Below are 6,950 nucleotides of genomic sequence, written 5' to 3' on the forward strand. Positions count from 1 at the left end.
CAATATTTCATTTAATAAACTTATCTTGCCAGAATTTCCAGGAACTTGCTCAGTGACAAAATTAATTTTTTACCGTTGCCCCCTTGGCACTTTTTTTCTTTTCTGCGGTACGCGGGCCTCTCACTGCCGTGGCCTCTCCCGTTGCGGAGCACAGGCTCCGGACGCGCAGGCTCAGTGGCCATGGCTCACGGGCCCAGCCGCTCCGTGGCATGTGGGATCCTCCCGCACTGGGGCACGAACCTGTGTCCCATGCATCGGCAGGTGGATCCCCAACCACAGCGCCACCAGGGAAGCCCTGTCACTTCTTGAAATATACCACCAGGTTAATTGTATGCAAGAGGCAATTTGAGGTAGAGCCTCTGGATCATTCAAAGTCCTTGTAAGAAGCTTCCTTCCAGTTTTTAAAACCCTCACAAGCAAATGCTTTTTGAGGGACTCCTCCTTCCTTTGCAAATTCTCTGCAATTTGTAGAATTGACCATAACCTTTGGAATGCACGTGCTCCCACAATAGTTGATTGAACCAGCATGGCATAGAATGCACCCTAATGGCAATTCTTAAGTCTCCCTTAATTTAATCCTAGTGTTTACTCAATAAAGATGTTTTTAAGCCACTAGATTTAAGGAACTTTTTTTTAATGGTCTGGAGTGTTCAGAAAAGAACAGAACAAAGTCTTTACCTTCAAAAGATGAAGTGGCAGAGAAAATTGTTAATAATATGCAGTGTGATAAACACTAAAATAAATATATGCACGGAGAGATTTGTGCTCTGGGAGACCAAAGAAAGAGCAAAGAGAACGATCACTTAATAGCCACTTGGGGACACACAGGGAAGGCTTCTAGGAAGGGTTAGTGCTTAAGAAAAGATTCAGGAGATAGCCAGGAAGTGAAGAAAGTAACAGCATTCCAGGCAGGGGCAAGAGAAGTTAAATATATGAGCAAACTTTGTCCATCCAGCATAACCTGTCTCCCCTCATAACACCCTGGTGTGTCACTGTGGTCTTTTTTGTTTTCCATCTCTGCACAAGCTCTCACGCAGCTATCATTTACATACCTCGCAAGAAGCACGCAGTAGAGGTCACCCAATGACATCCAAGCAATTGGAACATTGTGTACACATCAAGTAAGTCAAACTTTCTCCATCATTTAGGCACATTGGAAGTTATCTACTGAGGAGCCCAGAAAACTGGAAACACTGGTGATAAAAGCACAGCTTTTGAGGGAGAAGGGGTGAAAGTGTGAAGATGTAGATTGTCTGACGGATGAAGAGTAAGCAGCCATGGGGGTGGATGTGACTCAAAGAACGGGAGCTGGGAATACTTCATTCTTGCACATAGAAGTCTCTCAATAATATTTGTTCAATGAATGAAGAAAATCGATGCATAAAATATAAATGATTTGTGATTTTGGATGGAGCTCTTTCTAATGACCAGAAACTACTCATTTCATTCTTCCCTTTGACAAAGGCTAACCCTCAGTAATAGGAAAGCCAGAGGAAAATATTTCAAAGAAAACTTTCAAATTCCATCTAAATTTTTGTCTTATTTTGTGACAGTGTTTTTAAAAAGCCAAAGAGAAAAGGCGGGAGACGCAAGAGATATGGGAACATATGTATATGTATAACTGATTCACTTTGTTATAAAGCAGAAACTAACACACCATTGTAAAGCAATTATACCCCAATAAAGATGTTTAAAAAAAAAAATTAGGAAAAAAAAAAGAGAGAAAAGACATCTAAAAATAAAAAGAAAATAGGCTATACGTAAAAATTTAATGAGAACAAGTAGAATTCTGGACAAAAAATTTTCAGAGAAGGATTTGACTCCTAAGAAAAACTTATATACATAAGACAATGGTAATATTAAATAATTTAAGGGGCCTCTGATTCAAGGGACAGGTCAACTTTGTAAGTGTTAAAGAAGCCCCACGTCCCCACTCCTTGGGAAGAAAGTTGAGGGTGCCCCTGCAGCAGGGGACATCCAGGCCACACTAGCATCTTCCCGAAATCCCTTCGACTGGGACAGAGCAATAGGTGGAACAAAGGAGAGCAGAATTCTGGACTTTAGTTTGTTTTCACAACCATTTAAGGGAATAACTTCATATCTTGGACTTGAATTTTTATTTGGAAATGTAACAATAGGAGGTACCTATGTGTACTTTGGGTAATAAAAACAAAAACTGGGGAGTGTTTTTGTGACGCCCTTTATTCCCTCATCCCCACAATTTTATAAGAAGTGGCTAAGCTTCCCCACTGCTGGGTAGGAGTGGAGAGTGAGTGAAGGTTTAAGGTTAACGGTTTTTTTTCTTCTCTCTCCACTCACCATTCACCCCTTTATAAGGGAAAAGAAGTAACTAAGGAGATTGATGATGGACTGACATACATTGTTCCACGTCTGTGTATTTATTTGCTTGTTTCCTTGTGGTACCAAGGCCACACATGGTCCCCATCCATCACCTTCTAACGGAGGAGCTGTTCTTAATTCTCTACCTTCTACATCCGAAACTGGTGGGTAACTTTGGGTAACCTTGATGCATTCAATAAGAGATGACAGGCCCTACAGAGCTCTTTAATCTGGTTGCCATGAGAGAATCTTGCTTGGGGATTATTAAGAAAAGAATTTCAATTTCAATTAACTGGGATAATAAGAGCACTGAACCGGAGGTCACGCGGCCTGGGGTCCCTTCCGGCTTCTTGTGAAGTTTCTGTTGCAACTCATCTCATCTTCTTAGATGTGCCACACACTCAATGTCTCACTTGTAGACTTGAGCTTATGTGAGACTGTTGAGGTTTCCTCTAATGTTTTCAGTCAAGAGTTATGTATCGAGAGCCTATTATATGCCAAGCCCTAGGTTAGGCATGAAGGAAAACGCCGTCGCAATTGTTGATTGAATACAACAATCCAATCCCCTGCTGGGTAGAACAGTCTAGTGGTGGTGTCAGACATTAACAAATAATGACCAGCAAAACTATAATTATACTTTCGAGAATGCCTTTTCATTGTAAACCTTTCTATGATGTTTTGACTTATTCTTGACACCTGCTTTATCTGCACAAGTAAATGCAGTTTGGAGAAAAGGCATCTGCAAGGTGAGCCACACAAGCCTTAGCTGTTCCCAACTTATTCCTCAGGGTACAGGTTTAAGTTCTTGGCAAGAGAAAGAAAAGCGGGTTTAGCGACCAAGCTAAGGTCTGGAAACTTTAAAATTTGTATTACAAACTCTGTGTTTGCAGGAGTTAATGGATGAAGCCAGCCCAACGTTTCCTGGAAGAGAAACTTCAGGAAACCCACTTAAATATTAGTACCACTGAGTGTCATTGGTGAGAAGTAATGTGCATGTGTCTGTAGCTTTCCTCCCGGTGCCTGACAGCGTTTCCACAGGAAACAGAATTGCTCTGTCAGCGCTGTTACGATATGACCGTCAATATTGTCTTTAAAAATCAATCTTTGGCATCTGTATCGTTCCAACATTCATGTTCTATTTAGCAAATGTACAGAAAGTGGATGTCACAGATTCTCCCCAAGCTCACAATTCAAAGTTGTTAGTTTTTTTTTCTCCTATAATCTATGAATTTGGGGGGTGGGGGGAATCTACTCTCTCCTCTTCAGTAACCACGAAGCTTTATTTTCCTCACTCTCCTTAAGTTCCAAATTATCAGAAAAAAAATTTTCTTAAGAGTTTCCTTTCATCTTTTTCTCTTAATAGCTGGATTTGGAAGAAAATTGCTTATAGGTTTAATGTAAAATATCTTCTTATTAGGAGTTATGTTAAGTAAGCAAAGCTTCTTCTCACTTAAGGTTTACAAGAGGAGAAAAGCAGTAACAAAAGTGTGAGATAATTGTGAGTGTTACCAGCAGTCCAGCCAAATTCCTCCAGGGGCGTTTTGGTGCCCCTGTGGCTCCTGCCTGAACTGTTCTGCTTAGGAAGGATTCCTGAGGTGCCCAGACAACCCCCAGCATGTTGCTGTATTGATACATTGTGTTCAATGTGATAAACTAAGGACTCAGGCCTTTGCTTCCCAGTAGCCCAATTAACTGGAAAAAAGTATTGTTAGGTTGAGGGATATGTACCTAGTTTGCTTAAAACTTCATGCCCCCAGAGTGGATGCAACCATTTATCCACATCACTGGGCTAGTGTATCAAAAGCTGTGTAACTCTAATCAATGTAGAACGCCCCAATAACCAGCCTTTGTAGAAGGAGTTTTTTAAAGACATACAATTTAATAGTCATAGTGATTTTAGAACAACCCCATCTTAGATTTTTGTCTTACAGAAAAACATTAAAGTAGATCCAGTTCATAACCCTCGGTCACATCTGTCAGAAGTCCTTAAGCCATGCTTCGGTACCCGTATGCCTTTCAGGTGCTCTGTGTTCCTTAGAGAGCTAAAACTTTCTCTCCTGGTCCAATTTCTTGTCTTTCTTTCCTCTCACTACTTTTAGTGTGTGGATCATCTTAACTTCTTCCAAAGAGAAAAATATTCTGAAACTCTTTTCAGATTTAATAGACAGTAAAGTATAATTTCCTCCAGAATTGTAGTTCTCATCTCCTTGACAATTTGGTCTGTATTTAAAACAAAATAAAGGAAAAGGTTATCATTTAAACTTTTAAAGATTTATGGGAAGCATACTGTCTACTTGGAAAAATTGAAACCCCAGAAGCTGGAAAATCAGATGAACTGAGGAAGGTGTTTTCATACCTCTTATTTGTACTTTCCAAACCCCCTGGGGTTGCCAGCTTGGGTGGAACACCTCCTAACAAGCTCTGTGGTGAGAATTTTGACACTTCCACTTCTGGTTCCTATTGGAAATATCACAAAATAAGCCTTCTGTGCAATATTTCAGCAATTGTCATGCCAATTCAGGAATTACAGATAAGAAGAAGTTAGCCAAAAACTTCAGAACTTTAAAAGGCTTTAGTCTGAAAGTAATAGTCAAGTTGTAAATGTACTCCAAAATCCCTGAGTTGAAGATAAATATATCCGGAAAGAATGCTTTTAGCTGAAATTAACAGAAAACTGAACTAACCCAGGCTTTAACAGGAGACATTGGCTGTTTACTTAAAATCCAGATTAGGAGATAAACCATCCAGAGCTGGGCCAGCCACTCCTCAACACTGATGCTGTCGTTCTTTCCTCTCTATCGGCTTGAGCATCTGAAGCTTCTTCCAAGACTAACCATAAATTTGTTGTCTAATTCAGGACACTTCTGAGTGTGAAAGGGGGTGTTATCAATAATTACGGTGTGACAGCAGGATTCACCTGGGACTCTCTTAGGCAAACTAGTACCTATGGTTACATAAGTTTTTTCTCACGTCATTTGCCGCATTGCCCCAGAATGGCTGCAGCAGTTCCAAAGATTGGTCCTATCACCATATGCAAAGGCAAGAAGCAAGGGGAAGAGGACATAATAACAAGCTTGCTTCCCAGGCCTGCTCCTTTATCAGAAAGAAGCTTTCTCAGAAGCCCTCAGTAGATATCTACTTACTTCTCATTGTCACCATTAGACATAGAGGTCGGAGCCCAGAGGGAGCCTCACCCAGAGGGTCCAGGAGAGGCCAGGGCGGGGATGCGCTTTCAGATGCACTGCTGTTTCTATGCGGTTTTAGCAAAAGGATTCACACTCCCAAACCCCATCCTGGTTGTATGTTGGATTCCTTCCGGTCAAGCGCCACTCATGAAGGTGCTATTTCACTGCACTAAGTTGTACCTAGAAGGCCGGCCTGTCTCTAACACAGTTCCGTGATGCCAAGCCCTTGCAAAGGGTGCAGAGGCAGCAAGTGACCACACAGCTCTCTCCTTAAAAGAACTAAAAACAGAAGAAGAACGGCAATATCAAAAGGAGAAGTTCTAAGCACCAGGCCCCAGGCCACATGTTGTGTGCTGGTATGTCCAGGGCCATAAAAACTGAGGGAGTGCCAGGGGCTGTGTGTGCTTCTTTCTCGGCATCTCTGTGCTCCTGGTGGCAGGGCTGGTGGTGCAGGTGTTACAGAACCACACAGGCAGTGCCTGCAAGCCTCTCTTCCCTGGTCCCCCGCACACTGGAGATTCCCTCAGTTCCGGAGATGGACCAGGCCCCCAGCAGTGCTGACCACAGCAGAGCAACGGCAGGAAGGGCATCTCCCATGGCGTGACGAGGATCTTGAGAAAAGTCGTGCCGGGGACCCGGTGGACAGACCTCTGCAGCCCATGTGAGAAAAAAGAGAGCTTCCAAGGTGGGTTGCTCCAGCAAAATGGGTGTCCTGGAGCCAGCGTGTGCCGATGTCCACAGCTCCAAACCCATCGCCGAGGATTTCTCAGAAGTGGAGAGCGTTGGTTGACTTCACGTTCTGTGAATCACTGCACGTAGCGCCCCATCCAATAGGGCAGCCAGCTGCTTTCCTAAATCTGCAGCAGAGGGACTTGGATTGCCCTGCTGCAAAATCCAGAAGGAAAGTACTGGACGCTGGGGTTGACAAAATTCATAGGCTTAGCCCAATAAGAAAATTAATAATTAATTTAAATGATCAGTTAATTAATTAAATGGAAGCCAAATTAAGAGGTTGTTAGATTTTCCAGTCTGGTTATAGCATTCTATGTTAAAATTATCAAATTCAAGTGTGACAATCTTATATTTTTAACTTATGATACTTAGCTCATTAACTAATAAAAAAATCTCAATAATAAAAATACTCAATAATAAAATGTTATAAGATGAGGTGCTACTTGCAGCAACATGGATGGACCTCGAGATTGTCATTCCGAGTGAAGTAAGTCAGACAGAGAAAGACAAATATCATATGATATCACTTATATGCAGAATCTAAAAAGAAATGATACAAATAAACTTATTTACAAAGCAGAAACAGACTCACAGACTTAGAGAGTGAACTGGTTACCAGGGGAGAAGGGGGAGGGGGGAGGGATAGTTAGGGAGTTTGGGATTGACACGTACACACTGCTATATTTAAAATGG

The 6,950-nt window shown here is 41.9% G+C and overlaps 1 long non-coding RNA gene across 1 annotated transcript; it reads right to left on the minus strand.

The window, feature by feature from the left end:
- Positions 1–4,205: 4,205 nt before the first annotated feature.
- LOC112398132 (uncharacterized) lies at positions 4,206–6,700 on the minus strand. The gene is made up of 3 exons (XR_003002927.1): positions 5,484–6,700; positions 4,697–4,797; positions 4,206–4,560 (listed from the first exon to the last, which is right to left on the minus strand). It is a non-coding gene; the product is annotated as an uncharacterized LOC112398132 (long non-coding RNA).
- Positions 6,701–6,950: the final 250 nt, after the last annotated feature.

Source organism: Neophocaena asiaeorientalis, unplaced genomic scaffold, assembly GCF_003031525.2.
Source record: "Neophocaena asiaeorientalis asiaeorientalis breed wild unplaced genomic scaffold, Neophocaena_asiaeorientalis_V1.1 scaffold226, whole genome shotgun sequence".
Taxonomy (NCBI): Eukaryota; Metazoa; Chordata; class Mammalia; order Artiodactyla; family Phocoenidae; genus Neophocaena; species Neophocaena asiaeorientalis.